Source organism: Pongo pygmaeus, chromosome 12 (assembly GCF_028885625.2).
Source record: "Pongo pygmaeus isolate AG05252 chromosome 12, NHGRI_mPonPyg2-v2.0_pri, whole genome shotgun sequence".
Lineage (NCBI taxonomy): Eukaryota > Metazoa > Chordata > Mammalia > Primates > Hominidae > Pongo > Pongo pygmaeus.
Window position 1 is genome coordinate 38933093 of NC_072385.2, and position 15640 is coordinate 38948732.

General features: G+C 41.6%; 1 long non-coding RNA gene across 1 annotated transcript in view; it reads left to right on the forward strand.

Moving 5' to 3' along the window:
- The first annotated feature begins 7701 nt into the window (after window positions 1-7701).
- LOC134737776 (uncharacterized) overlaps window positions 7702-15640 on the forward strand; it is a 67170-nt gene continuing 59231 nt past the window's right edge. The window contains exons 1-2 of the long non-coding RNA XR_010123028.1: window positions 7702-7860; window positions 9075-9193. This is a non-coding gene — a long non-coding RNA (uncharacterized LOC134737776). The remainder of the gene's footprint in view (window positions 7861-9074; window positions 9194-15640) is intronic.

A 15640-nucleotide genomic window follows, 5' to 3' on the forward strand; every position in this document is an offset into this window, starting at 1 on the left:
GCTATCACCAAAACGACAAAGGGTAACAAGTGTTAGGGTGTGGAGAAAGGGAAACTTTTATACTGTTGGTGGGAATGTAAATTTGCACAGCCATTATGGATAACAGTATGCAGATTCCTCCAAAAACTAAAAATAGAATTACCTTATGAACACAAATCCCACTGCTGGGTATATATCCAAAGGAAATGAAATCAGAATCTTGAAGAGACACCTGTGCTCCTGTGTCCAGAATTGGTGGGTTCTTGGTCTCACTGACTTCAAGAAGGAAGCCGCGGACCCTCGCGGTGAGTGTTACAGCTCTTAAGGTGGCGCGTCTGTAGTTTGTTCCTTCTGATGTTCGGATGTGTTCGGAGTTTCTTCCTTCTGGTGGGTTCATGGTCTCGCTGGCTCAGGCAGGAGTGAAGCTGCAGACCTTCGCGGTGAGTGTTACAGCTCATAAAGGCAGTGTGGACCCAAACAGTGAGGCGCAGCTGGATTTACTGCAAAGAGCGAAAGAACAAAGCTTCCACAGTGTGGAAAGGGACCCCAGCGGGTTGCCACTGCTGGCTAGGGCAGTCTGCTTTTAGTCTCTTATCTGGCCCTACCCACATCCTGCTGATTGGTAGAGCCCAGTGGTCTGTTTTGACAGGGCGCTGATTGGTGCGTTTACAATCCCTGAGCTAGACACAAAGGTTCTCCACCTCCCCACTAGATTAGCTAGATACAGAGTGTCCACGCAGAGGTTCTCCAAGGCCCCACCAGAGTAGCTAGATACAGTGTCAATTGGTGCATTCACAAACCCTGAGCTAGACACAGGGGGCTGATTGGTGTGTTTACAAACATTGAGCTAGCTACAGAGTGCCGATTGGTGTATTTTACAATCCCTGAGCTAGACATCAAGGTTCTCCACATCCCCACCAGACTCAGGGGCCCAGCTGGCTTCACCCAGTGGGTCCCGCACCGGGGCTGCAGGTGGAGCTGCCTGCCAGCCCTGCGCCATGCGCCCGCACTCCTCAGCCCTTGGGTGGTCGATGGGACTGGGCGCCGGAGCAGGGGGCGGCACTCCTCGGGGAGGCTCCGGCGGCACAGGAGCCAACGGAGGCGGTGGGAGGCTCAGGCATGGCGGGCTGCAGGTCCCGAGCCCTGCCCCGCAGGAAGGCAGCTAAGGCCCTGCGAGAAATCGAGCGCAGCATCGGTGGGCCGCACTGCTGGGGGACCCAGTACACCCTCCGCAGCCGCTGGCCGGGGTGCTAAGCCCCTCATTGCCAGGGGCCGCACGGCCCGCCGGCTGCTCCCAGTGCGGGGCCTGCCAAGCCCACGCCCACCCGGAACTCCAGCTGGCCCGCAGGCTCCCCGCGCAGCCCGGGTTCCCGCTCGCGTCTCTCCCTCCACACCTCCCTGCAAGCTGAGGGAGCCGGCTCAGGCCTTGGCCAGCCCAGAAAGGGGCTCCCAGTGCAGCGGTGGGCTGAAGGGCTCCTCAAGTGCGGCCAAAGTGAGAGTCCAGGCAGAGGAGACGTGGAGAGCAAGCGAGGGCTGTGAGGACTGCCAGCACGTTGTCACCTCTCACTCCCATGCTCACTGTAGCACTATTCACAATAGCCAAGACAGGGAATCAACCGGTGTCCATGAATGGATGAGTGGATAAAGGTATCCATTCTCACATACACACACACACACCATGCCTACCACAAATGATTCCTTTTTAAAATAATGAAACTGAACATTTCCATCATCAAATCTACAGCCTTGATGTCATAACCTTAGTACTCACATGTATTTTGGAGCTCTCCCTTCTGTAATTAAGCTCGTCAAGCTCATCCATTAAATTCTATCACTCCATGGAAAAACTGGCTTCTTTTTTTTTTGAGACGGAGTCTTGCTCTGTAGCCCAGGCTGGAATACAGTGGCGTGATCTCGGCTTTCTGCAAGCTCTGCCTCCCGGGTTCACGGCATTCTCCTGCCTCAGCCTCCCGAGTAGCTGGGACCACAGGCGCCCGCCACCATGCCCGGCTGATTTTTTTTTGTATTTTGTATTTTTAGTAGAGACAGGGTTTCACCGTGTTTGCCAGGTTGGTCTCAATCTCCTGACCCCATGATCCGCCTGCGTTGGCCTCGCAAAGTGCTAGGATTACAGGCATGAGCCACCGCGCCCAGCCCTGGGTTTTTACATTTAATGGCAAAATAAAAACTTTCCTGGAATTCAAGGGAGCAATGTGAAATGCTCATATTTGAGATTGTTTGTCTCTTCAAATTGCCCACTGGAAATATTGATGTAGAAGAACTCCCTGATCTTCTTCAGATAATCAAATTAAATTGTATGGATTTTCACTGATTTGTATATTGTGTTGTTTGTAGAGGAGGTATCCAACATTTCATTCAAGCCACTCGAAAGTCAACAGTGCCTATCCACAAATAGAGTGCCTTGATTTATTTTTAAAGTGCTAGTATTTTATTTTTTATTTTTTAATTTTTGAGATGGAGTCTCACTCTGCCGCCCAGTCTGGAGAGCAGTGGTGCGATCTCAGCTCACTGCAACTCCACCTCCTGGGTTCAGGTGATTCTCCTGCCTCAGCCTCCCAAGTAGGATTACAGGCACCCAACACCATGCCCAGCTAATTTTTGTATTTTTAGTAGCGACTATGTTTCACCATGTTGGCCAGACTGGTCTCCAACTCCTGACCTCAAGTGATTCGCCCACCTTGGCCTCCCAAAGTGCTGGGATTACAGACATGAGCCACTGTACCCCATCCAAAAATGCTATTATTCTAGAAAGTAGTTATCATGTAATTCTGCCCATAATGATTCATGATGGAATTCCTTCCGTAAGTTTCCTGAGTACTAAAAATGTTGGTGGGTTAAAATAAATTTCCTAATTGAAAAGCATATAAAAAATTGTACCACATGCTGACTTAATTGGCATATTCTGCCATCATTTCTATCAAGATAAATAATCAGAAAACCTAGCCAAGACACCATATTCATTTTCTTAGGATTCTTTCAGAGGAGGAACGTCTCTACCTTTGATGGACTCTTCCACAAAGAGTTACTCAGTCCACCAGTGGCGGCAATTGAAATAAAAGCCTCACCATTATCGCTTATTTCCAGTAGTGGGACTTTATTTACTTTAGCTCATTTTAAGGAACCTGTAGCTAAATCCCATTGCCATCCTGCCCTATCACCTTCAAGCAAATAGCCAAAATGGATGGTGCAGAATTCTCAGAGCTCCCTTATGCACATTGTCAGAAGAGATGGATCAGTCAGCTTTTATAGGTTCCTCATTACTCAAGATGTCACTAAACCTTTGTCAACAAGATAGTTCTATTGAGTTATTAAGGGAGTGATTTCTAAAGACTTGCCTTTAAACCTCTGAACCAACTAAAGTCTATAAGAAAATAGAAACATATTCTTAGTGTTTGTCTGCATCTACTCACTCACCTTTTAAGCATAAGATTCAGCACTTTCTAAAATTGGCTTACCACTCATTTGCCTGCAGATGTTTAGATTGACAGTGCACTGGAGTGGTCCTGTGGTGGTTGTTTACAGAGTTATTTCTCCCCCAGGGGAACCCAAACAGAAGTAATTCACAGACTCTCCTCTAAAGCCATCAGCATAAAGTAGCTCTCTAAACTTCCTAAGGAATTGTCAAAGCTACAAAATAAGAGAAGCAAAGACCTTTTGATCCGGAGACTACATCGTTTAAGAGAAGTGTATTTGTAAGGGCCCTAGCAAGATACAGATAACATACTCTAGGGTAATTTGAGGTAAGTTTAGTAAGGCACTGTTTATAATAGTGTGAGCAGGAAGTAGGTATACTACAAGAGATAGTGCAGTAGCTTGAAACTAGTGTTTGTGGAAATGTAACCACTCTTAGTCTCAAGGGGCTGAGAGAAGGTAACAGTTATTGGAAAGCTTATGAAGAGAGTTTATAAAGAGGACCATGTTGAGAAGAGCAATCACCTTCATCAAAGGGCTCATCAGCCCAAGGCAACTCTTCAGGGATGGACCTAAGGAAATATTGATCCTAGCCTCACTCATTTTCTTCCCTCTGATCTTCCCCTTAGTTAGTCTTCTACTAATTTCCCATAGGTTGGACCACGTAGAAACCGGAAGGCAAGGGATCTCAATGATGCAGTCCATCCAGTGAGCCTTCCTGAATAAGTGGAGGGTTGGAAGGGTAGATGGTGGATGCAGAGAGAATAAAAGAAGTGACTTCACTAGTACAACCCAAGGAGAGCCTTGCAAATGAACCGTTTGTAAGGATTGAGCAGGAGGCAAGAAAAATGTGTGGGAATAATATCAGGGCTTAGTCCTTTGGAATTCCTGCCATTGTCTGTCTTTTGGATGGAATTACCTTCAGATAGTAGCATAACAAGTAAGTGTCTTGACAAAAGCTTGTTCTATGTCTCTCTTTATTATTCACTAAGATCTCATAAAGAAAATCCAGGTAGGCATTTGGAAGTTAAAATGTATTGCCATCTTCAGCCAGTATCGAAACACTGGGATCAGAACCTGAAACATGATGCTCTGAGTATAGGGGGGTGGAGAGGAGAGTAAAAAAATTCAGGCCCAGGACTAGGTCAATAGAAGCTCACAAAGAAGATGGCAATAATCATGAGTCTATGTTTACATTTCTATGTGTTTATAATACATCCACAGCTAGATACCTTAAATATTATTTGTTTCCCTTTAATCTCTCTTTATGATATAAACAGAATAGCTCATTTTCTTTAAGAAAATTATTATTACCACTCACATACATTCATTTAACATAGGTTGTGTATGCAGGTGCACGTATGTGTGTGTGTGTGTGCATGCCTTTTTGCTCTTTGGCTCTCGAATTGGTTTAACAAACATTGTTGTGGTGGTTCTTTATATTCCTATCTCCTGGAAGACAGAAACTGTTGCAAACCTCTCCTATCTCCATCTCCAGTACAGAGTTGTGCACTTACTGCACTGGCCACCCTTTTAATAGCTACACAATACATTTCTACAGACTGACTTGTTTACCAGAATTCTCAGTACATGTTTCAGATATCCTGTCTGTTCTGGTTCCCAAATCCATCACTTACTTGATCTGTGACTTCTGTTTGAGATGGGTGAGACAAAATGTGGCAACCTGTTTACTTTTTACTCTAAATACAGTTCATAGGAAATGAAAAGATCAAAGTATGTGCTCTGAATACAAAAAAAAAACCTACCAGAGGTTTGCTATCCACATTTTTGTCTTGTTGTTTGCACTTTTAAAGGAATAAATGCAGGTATAATAAATAAAATTCTAAAATAAGTGAAAAAATGTTCTATATCAGAGAATTGTCTTTATCCTGGTCTGGGACATAGAAAGACTAGGTTCTAGCATTAGGTTTTCCAATAATTTGCTATTTTATCTTGGGAAAGTCATTTAACTAGTCTGATGCTGGGTTTTTCTGATGATAACTGAAGAGGGTAAATGGGTGGATTTGCATATGAGATTTAATGCTATTTTCAGCTCCAAAGTTTTGCTTGTAACATAAACTAAATAGCAATAGGAGAAATGCATGCAAAAAGAAAAAATAAAAAAGCATTAAGAAATAGCAACAAATTCTTGGTAATCAGATGTTGATAATTATAGGATGCCATCCAGAGTCCTAGAAGAATGAGGCCATAATGGCGAAAGCTTAGGAAATAACTGCCTAGAAAAGTGAATGAATAAGGTCCCTCCTGACAGATGTCAAAAATTGAGAAGCAAAGAAAGCATTGAGTGATGGATGAGACTGAAATTAAACCTAAGGTGATGCTGGAAGAGATGACTAATGATGCGAATTTCTTCAGCTTTTGTCAGCTAAATGTCATGGCATTCCTGCTAAATCGGTACTGCAAGCTTGGCATTTAAAGCCCATGAACTACTCTGGAATAGAGCAGATCCACTGCACCATCACATGCTTCATTTGGAAAGGGTTATGATAAGGACATGTAAGTTGCTACAGCCACAACAAATATAGAATCTTTTCTTTGAGGACTTCTGGATAGAGAGTTGATGAGGGAGGGGCTTTGAGGAACCTAATTTTATTCAGAAAAATCTTTGCTTCTATGGAGGGACAAAGATGTCATTATCCCAAACGAAACCCTTATATATTCAGAACCCATGTAATATAAGCATGGTTCAAAAAAGAAACAAATCAACAACATAAATAAGCGAAAACTCGTGTGGTTTTCTAAAAATTCATGTAGAGTGTCTAGCTTCAGAGTCTACAAAAAGCCTTAAAAATATTCCTTTCTTTTCTCACTCACTCCTACCATACCCTGATACTGTTTCAAAGTATTTTGCTTCACAAGTCAAACTGCAAACCAGCAATTTTCTTCTCTCCCTAACTTATTCCCTTTCTCTCTCCTCTTTCATCACATAGCTAGGAGTAACTTTGCTTAAGCACGAAAGAATATCTTCCATTTAGAAGTTAGGGCAGAAGGAACATTGTTGTGGGAATTCCAAAGTTCTCTTTGCTGGGCTGCTTGAGGATGGAGACTGAATAGTACCCCTTGATCCACGAGATCATCTGTGCCCAGCAGTACATAGAATTCATCCTAGAGGGCTAAAGTGAAAAGAAGCTAATGAAACCTCTAGTTATAGAAGGGTGTGTAGGTTCAGGAAGAAACAAAGGATGTTGAGGAACCGAAGGCCAGCAATTAATGTCCCTTGAGCACTGGGAGGTGAGGACAGTGCCCCTGGAGCCCAGTAGGAACTGGAGCTCAGAGTTAAGTTCTGCCCAGCAGCGGCTGTAGTCAAGGAAGGCCCAGCTCCAGGAAGAGACAGGATCAATGCAGAGGGCTTTGCAGGGAAGGCGCCCCCTGCTTCTCCTGTCCACTTTTCTCCTGCCCCCGATCCCCAGTCACCAATTAGCAGGAGAGCCTGGGTGACAGGGTGGAGAGGGCTCAGCCTCACAGGGCACAGAGCAGGGAGAACAGAGTCAAGAACAGACAGGCAGAAAGACAAACAGAACAACCAGTACAGCTACCTCCTACTTACATAAACAACACTGCTTAGCCAGCAGTCCTGGTTACTTCCTAATCACTAATTTTATTCTGTTGAGTAGAATCCCTTATTCTTTTCCTTACTTCTTAGACTATATGCACGCCAGGATCTCAGTCTGAGCTGGAAGAAAAATACTCTAGGAACTCCTGTGAAGGAAAATGCGGAAGGCACTTCATACCCACCCCAGGCTGAGAACAGTCTGATAGCCATAGTGTGTCTAGAATTGGTTCCTTCCAGTGGGTTCTTGGTCTCGCTGACTTCAAGAATGAAGCCGCAGACCCTAGCAGTGAGTGTTACAGTTCTTAAAGATGGTGTGTCCAGAGTTTGTTCCTTCAGATGTTCAGATGTGTCCAGAGTTTCTTCCTTCCGGTGGGTTCGTAGTCTCCCTTATTTTAGGAGCAAAGCCACAGACCATCGTGGTAAGTGTTGCAGCTCATAAAGGTAGTGCAGACCCAAGGAGTGAGCAGCAGGAAGATTTATTGTGAAGAGGGAAAGAAGAAAGCTTCCACAGCATGGAAAGGGACCCAAGGGGTTGCCACTGCTGGCTCAGATGGCAAACTTTCATTCCCTTATATGGTCCCACCCACATCTGGCTGATTGGTCCATTTTACAGAGCACTGATTGGTCCTTTTTACAGAGTGCTGATTGGTGCGTTTTTACAGAGTGCCGATTGGTGCATTTACCATCCTTTAGCTAGACACAGAGTGCTGATTGGTGCATTTACAATCCTTTCACTAGACAGAAAAGTTCTCCAAGTCCCCACTGGACCCAGGAAGTCCAGCTGGCTTCACCTCTCAATAGCCTGCCCATCAGCTGTTCTGTTGCCCTGTAGCCTGCTCCAGATTATTAGTGAAATCACCGCAGCCAGAGACCCTGTGAGTTCCCACATATTTGATACATTTATTACAAGATTTTCTCTTTTAGAACTTGACATTTTGCAGTGAGTGTTTTGCGTGGTTCTGAATCAACTCCTTTATCCTCTAAGATTTAGAGGTGGACTGAGCTTAGAGCTTATAGAGTTTCCATCAAGGATCAGAGAGATTTAAGTTTAGGGCTCAGTGCTCACAGGAACCCAGCCATGAGCTAACATCAATGTTCTTTCATCTTATAATATCTATTCTGAGATTTGGGGTGCCAGTTTGGGTACCCTAACCATCATCATACTAATATGTTCACAGATTAAAAAAACACAAATTCCTTGTTTAAAGCAAATTACATGTAAATGTCATTTTTGGATTACCTTTAGTTAGATAGAAAGTTGGCTGTCGCACATTCCAAAAATTTATAGAGTGAAAAATTTAACCTGGAACAGTTAGGGAATAAATAAGGAAAAACATTTAGGTGTACTGAATCTGTTTCATTTGCCAAATTCCACTTTTATAAACACACTGAAAGTGAGCTCAGATTCACTAAATATTGATTGCCAGCAAAAATTCACTTTGAGTTTTAAAAGTTTCTCTTCTTGTGTTGATGAATCTGTATCAAGCATTCTGATATTTGGCAGCTAAAAGGAGCAGAGTGCTCTGTAGCTCTTTGAGGCTGTTACTCACATCCAGGCAGTAGTGATTGGGCATTGGTTCTTCCCAACAGTGGAGATGGTCTCACTAGCTTTAGCTATTAGGAAGGGTACTGTGTTAACTCTCCTAGGAATGTACGCCGCTCCGTTTTCCATGTCTGGAATTCTTTAAAAGTTTTTCTATTTTTTTCCTTTGTTTTGTTTTTAAACCTTGATAATCTCACCCTTCATTAAAATCTCACCTTCCTCTTGTCTTTTCCTCTTGTCTCCAACATCTACTTCCTGTCTCCTTTGCTGGGCTCACTTTTATATTCCGCTGATCCCTAATGTGGACAGCATGTAAAGCTTTTTCTTTTCTTCTTCTCTCCTCTCTTTATTCCTGCAGGCCACTTGCCACAGCTCTCTCCAACTCCAGATCTTCCACTGTTTCTTTGACCTCAGCTTCTCTTCTTGGCTCCAGCTCCACATTTCCAGCATTCCGGGGATGTTTTATAGTGTTCGTTTCCTAGGACTCCTGAAAGAATTACCAGTAATTTGGTAGCTTAAAAAAATTGCAAATGTATTCTGTTGCAGTTCTGGAGTCCAGAAGCCTGGTCTGCTTCTCTGGGCCAACCCTCCTTCTGAAGACACCAGAGGAAAATCCCTAGCTTTGGCTTTTCCAGCGTCAACAGCAGCCTTGCATTCCTGTTCCGGTGAGCAGTGGCCGCCTGTATTTTGGTCTCATGGCCCCTTCTTCCATCTTCTTGGCCAGCAGTATAGGATCTTTAAATGGCTCTCTGTCTGCTGAGGGGGTCTCCCCTACTCCTCTCTTCTGTTTGTGTGCCGTCTGCCTCTGCCTCTGTCTTATAAGGATACATGAGGGCCCATGCCGATCATCCAGGATAAGCTTCTGGATCAAAATTTTTAACATAATCACATTTGCAAACATTTTCTTTTCTTTTTTTCTTTTTTTTTTTCCACATAAGCTAACACTCACATTCACATTAAGATGTGAATATCTTTTGGGAGGGGGGCATTTTTTAACCTAATAGCCTTCCCTCTGGGTAGTTTTGAGCATCCTAATTTCAATACATAGTGGACCTTCTGTTTCCATGGGTTCTGTGTTCGTGAATTCAACCAACTATGGATAGAAATTTTTTTTTAATGGATGGTTGTGTTTGTACTGAGCCTGTTCAGACTTATTTTTTCCTGTTATCATTGCCTAAACAATGTAGCACAACAACTATTTACTGAGCATGAATGCTGTACTAGGTTTTATAAGTAATCTGAAGATAAAGTATATGAAAGGACATGTATACATCATATACAAATACTATACCATTTCATATCAGGCACTTGAGCATCCTTGGATTTTGGTATCAGCAGGGGGCTCCTGAAACCAATGCCCTAGGGATACCGAGGGATGACTATACGTGACTGATTTGAAGACTTTTGTATTTCTAGTATTGGTGTTTCAATCTCCTGGCTTGAAACCTCAGTCACCTCTCTCTCAGTGCTTGCATTTACACACAGTCACATTTTCCTTGCACAGTCCTTCTCACTTGCCCTTGTTTCCTCTCTTCCTATTGTTACCAATTTAGTCCAGGTCCCTATTTATTTATTCTTAGTCCGCTGAAGTAAACTCTTAATAATCTTGCTGCCAATAGTCTTCTTCATTATAAATGCCACTACTAGGTACAATTTTCCTAAATCAATCTTTGATTGTGGCATAAAGCAAGCCTCCCAAAGCCACCTACCTGCCTGGAGTCACAGTCTCACTTAGCCACATGAGGCTCAAATCTCCTAGCCTGGTATTCAAACACCCCACTCTATCTTTTAATTTACTTATAAACCTACTCTTCTAGGTAAACCCATTACTCGAATTAAAGAGAAATTTCCATTTACCAATTTTTGCCCCTCTTTTTTTATTATTTATGTTTTTTATGAAAAGGAGCCAAGGTTTTCTTTAAAAGAATAAAATATGTTATATGCCATAAATTCGATACATGTCAAACAGTTATGAAAAGCATTTTATTCAAGATTCGTGGCTGGGCCTGGTGGCTCGTTTCTGTAATCCCAGCACTTTTTTGGGAGGCCAAGGCAGGCAGATCCTTCAAGCCCAGGAGTTTGAGACCAGGCTTGGCAATATGGCAAAACCCTGTCTCTACCAAAAAAAAAAAAAAAAAAAAAAAAAAAAAAAAGTTGGGTGTGGTGCACACCTGTGATCCCAGCTACTCAGGAGGCTGAGGTGGAAGAATCACCCGAGCCTGGGAAGGTTGAGGCTACAGTGAGCCATGATCAGGCCACTGCACTCCATCCTGGGTGACAGTGAGAGCCTGTCTCAAAAAAAAAAAAAAAAAAAAGAGTGTTAAGACTTCCTGAAAATTAGAATAGTTGAAACCTCTCCTCCAACTCTTCCTCACATTCAATTTCCCATATCGTTCTTCCTCCTCCTCACTTCTGCCGTTCTTAACAACCCATTTCACATGGCCCCTCCTTTTTGAAGTTCCCTCTGGTTACAACGTCACCCAGTGATCTTTTCTTTCTCTGAACAACCTAGTTCTTATTGACACAGTTCTTGTAGTGCTTTGCACTGTAGTTATTTGTGTCAATTCTTTTTAACGTTATGTGATTTTAGGTTCCATGAACAATGTTACTACACCATATTTTCTAACTTCCGTTTTCCCTTTGTGGAATGCTGGCTTCCACATAGTAAATACCTATCAAAACACTTGGTAAGTAAACCAGTGAATTAGGAAATGGCTGGTTTCCCTTTGGTTCTTTCCGGTTAAGTCCTAGCACCATATTTACTACCTTTGTCCCCTTAGTTCCAAATCACTTTCATGAATAAAGCTAAAAAAAAAAATCCTATACTTAGGTATCCTTTGGCTATGGCCTTGAGCTCTTTAAGAAAGCTCAGAAACAATGAGGACACTGTCAGCTACCTCATTTCAGTTATCAAGGCCTGGGGGAAAGTTCTTTTTATTGATAGTTTCTGCACTGTCCTAATGTTGCATCATTCTCCAGAAATAGTTCTTTGCTAAAATTGGACATGCAAAGATTACTTTTCCATTTGATGAACTTCAACACCCCCATCAACAGTTACTAGAGTCACTTATGTGTGATGGTGCAGATATTGTATACCTGTTTTTTGTAACTGAAAGCATATGATCAGAAAAAGAGGCCATTACCAAGAATTATTCTCTAGGCTGCATGTTAAATCTAAAATCAAATTACAGTTTAATCAACTATTTCATAGTAATTGCAGCATTTTTAAAAAGGAGTGACACAATTATTTAGGTAAGTGATATAGAGGATTAACTCCAATATGTAATTTAGAGAAGAAAGAAAAGGAGAGAAATGTGTCTCTCTTTCCTTATAACTCAGAAGTGATAAAAACAACAGTAATATTTGAATGTAGTCCCTTATTGCCCCTCGTGATAGGACATAAAATTAGTAATTTTCTGTGAAATTTGGAACCACATTTATATCTTATTTTGCCTAAATGACAGGTGGGGTACACTGGTGCAGAGTAAGGGACAATGGGATTTTCCACTGGAATAGCCCACACCTAACCATTGGCCAATACAGGAGCCAACAGCCACATGTAGCTATTCAGCATATGAAATGAGGCTCATCCAAATTAAGATCTGCTGTAAATAAAAATAAGCACTGAATTTTGTGGAGATCTTACAAAAAATGATGTAAATTATCTCCTCAATACCATCTTATATTATTAGCTTTGAATTGATAATATTTTGGAGACATTGGGTTAAGTAAACTATATTGTTATAACTAATTTCAGCAATTTCTTTTCACTTTTTAAATGTAGCTCTCATTATATTTCTGTTGTACAGTGTTGGCCTAGACCATGACTCTATTTATTTAAACAATTGCCCAATATACATTTATTGAATTATAAATCCATAAAGTACCTCAAAAACCTATTGGAATGACCCAACATGAACATCATGAAATGAGAATTAGATATCAATGTTCAAGTAAGGTGAAACAGGTAGTTTTCCTGAACTTAACTGCATTCATTAAGAGCATTTCTCAGGTTACTTAGCATATCTTTTCCATTTGCTCCACAGAATCATACTAGTCATACATTTTCATCTTCAATGTTCAGATGAGAACACATCTGGGGCACAGTAAGGAGGACTGATTGAGGGTCACACAGTCAGTATTGGCAAAACTGGGCCCAAAACACAAATCTTTGTCTCCAGTTCTTTTATCTTGAGTTCACTGGCATTAGAACTAAAGTTTAATCATGTGTTGCATTAGTCAAGGGCCTACAGAAAAATAGAACCAAAGGGATCAGAGAAGGTGCATGGGGTCCTTTAAGGACACTGAGGATCTCCTTCCAAGTGTAGCTGTTACAGCTCTGGGAAAGGGTGTACCCTGCCACCTCTCCTAGGGTGGATGAGCAGGTCTCACACAATAAATCCTCTCTCTAACATTCCAGTCTCCCTAAGCCTTTGGGTACCTTCCTCTATGGTATACCAAGGCCTCTCTGGCATTCACCTTTATTTAATGCAGGCCACCTTTTCGTTTGTGTTTCAGCCAACTAATCAAACAGTTGGAACCTTTTCTAACCCCGTGAGCTACAAGGTTGAATCTAGAATTTCTGCTTAGTAGGCCCATGTCAATACATTAGGCCTGATCTAATTTATGTTTCTTCCATTATACCACACACCCTTATATCCATGCTTACATATATTCTATGGATTTTTGTTTGTATAAACTGAACAATCGTGTAGTTCTTTTGGAGTGTTGCATATCTATTCGTAGTTCACACTTTGTACTTGAGTCTAGTTATGGGTCTAGAAGTAAAGAAGGGAAGCAGAAGTGAGATTGTGAAAAGAATCGGTAGTATTTTGAAAGGCAAATACCTCAGGGGAAACCATTACAGGTTTCTTAGGTAAAACAGGGTGATCATCCCCAGACAGGGTGGAAGGGCTGCTTCTACCGGGAAAAAAGTTTCACTCGAATTTTAGGGGTTCAGTGCCCTCACCTTAATCTGAATCTTCTCATATGTCCCCATTCCAAATTTCAGGGTCTTATTTCTTCCCAATAAATGCCTTCACTTTAAAGCAGACACCCGACATCGTTGGGAAATTCTTTTAGTGTTGTAAGTCAACCACTTGGAAGAAAAGACTCTGGTTTGGTTTTCAGCAGCAATTTCAGCTCTGCTGCTACAGAACATAAGTTTTTTTAAGGGCAAACATGGAGACTTTCAAATCTTTTATGCAGCTCTTGATCTGAGAATTTATGTCCCTGAGCTTATCCTTTTGTTTCTCCACTTTGTCCATTGACATTAGGGCAACCAGCCAATCTCACTCACCACGCTTATTAGTTTGACAAAAATGTTCTGAGATATCAAATACATGATCACTAATCACCAAGAACTGGGGTTTTTTTTTTTTTTTTTTTTTTGAGACAGAGTCTCACTCTGTCGCCCAGGCTGGAGTGCAGTGGCGCGATCTCGGCTCACTGCAAGCTCCACCTCCTGAGTTCATGCCATTCTTCTGCCTCAGCCTCCCGAGTAGCTGGGACCACAGGTGCCAGCCACCATGCCTGGCTGATTTTTTGTATTTTTACTAGAGACAGGGTTTCACCATGTTAGCCAGGATGGTCTCAGTCTCCTGACCTCGTGATCCACCCCCCTCGGCCTCCCAAAGTGCTGGGATTACAGGTGTGAGCCACCGCACTAGGCCAGACCTGGGTTCTTAGAAGTGTTTAATTAGGAGTATCCAATGGTGATATTTTGTGTATATTTGCTGCCACTTCGTGCTATGGATTATCAACGCTCTTTTTACTACTAATTCCTAAAACCCTGAAACTAATTCAGAGAAATCGCCTTTAAGTTTCCATTCTCCCAGAATAACTTCAGTACCAAAATCTGATTAATCAGCATTCTCCAGAAAACTAGACCCAATACAACGAATATACATATATACGCACACACATATATTCCTATATCTGCATATATATAATATAATATATATGAGCATTTGCATATTGGTTCATGTGCGGCTTGTGTGATTTGAGGGCCTTGTAAATGCTAAATCTATAGGGTAAGCTGGCAGGCTGGAAATTTAGATGAGAGTTTACGTTGCGGTGTTGATTCTGAAATTCACAAGGAAAGTCAGACAGACTGGAGACTCAGACAGGGTTACAATCATTAGGCAGAATAGTTTCTTCTTTGAGAAACCTTAGTCATTGCTCTTAAGGCCTTCAAGTGATTGGATGAAATTCATCCATATTATGGAGCGTAATCTGCTTTACTCAAAGTCTGTTGATTTAAAAAGAATCACATTCAACACATTCCTTCATAGAACATCCAGACTGGTATATGACCAAACAACTCAGCACCATAGGCCAGCCAAGTTAACACATAAAATTAACTATCACATGCCTTTAATGATACAGGTTAAAAAGCTTATAACTGAGTATTTGTGTATTGACTTCAGTCATTAGAAACAGAGGATACCGTAAGTAGTAGTCGCATATGATTGTCAATTTTTACCAAAAAACCCACCTCCCTGGATTATGGTGATGAGAATTTAGAAGTCTAAGAATAGTCAGAAAACAACAGCTAATATTGAGTGCTTACTAGGTATCAGGGTTATATTAAATATTGTGTATTCGTTAATTGATTTTAATTCCCACAAAAGCCCTATAATAGTTGCTGCTATTTTATTTTTAAAAAGATGCACAAAATGGCTAAAGAAATTATCCAAAGTTTTGAAGCTAGGAACTGGTAGAGCAGGAATCAAACCCAAGCAGTTTGATTCCTGAGCTGATGATCTCAGGGAAACAAAGGAGAAAGCATGTCAGCCCCCAAAATACTTGTGAGTCTAGTAGAAAAGGAAATTATCAGTATTTGCAGATTAACTTTGATAAAACATAAGATTCAGGTACTCTTAATTATAAAGCCAAATCATAATTTCAACTTGCAAAGCACTTAAGGAAAAATGAACATTCTACTTATAAGCTAAAGGCTGAAATATAGACATCTTATTAAAATTAGAGATGTAATACTTACATACTATATATAGCATATATGCATATACTATGTGTAGGTGTTTAACAGTAAATGGTTAAGATGATGGTTAAGGGTGTAACTGTATCTCCAGAATGGAAAAACATAAACT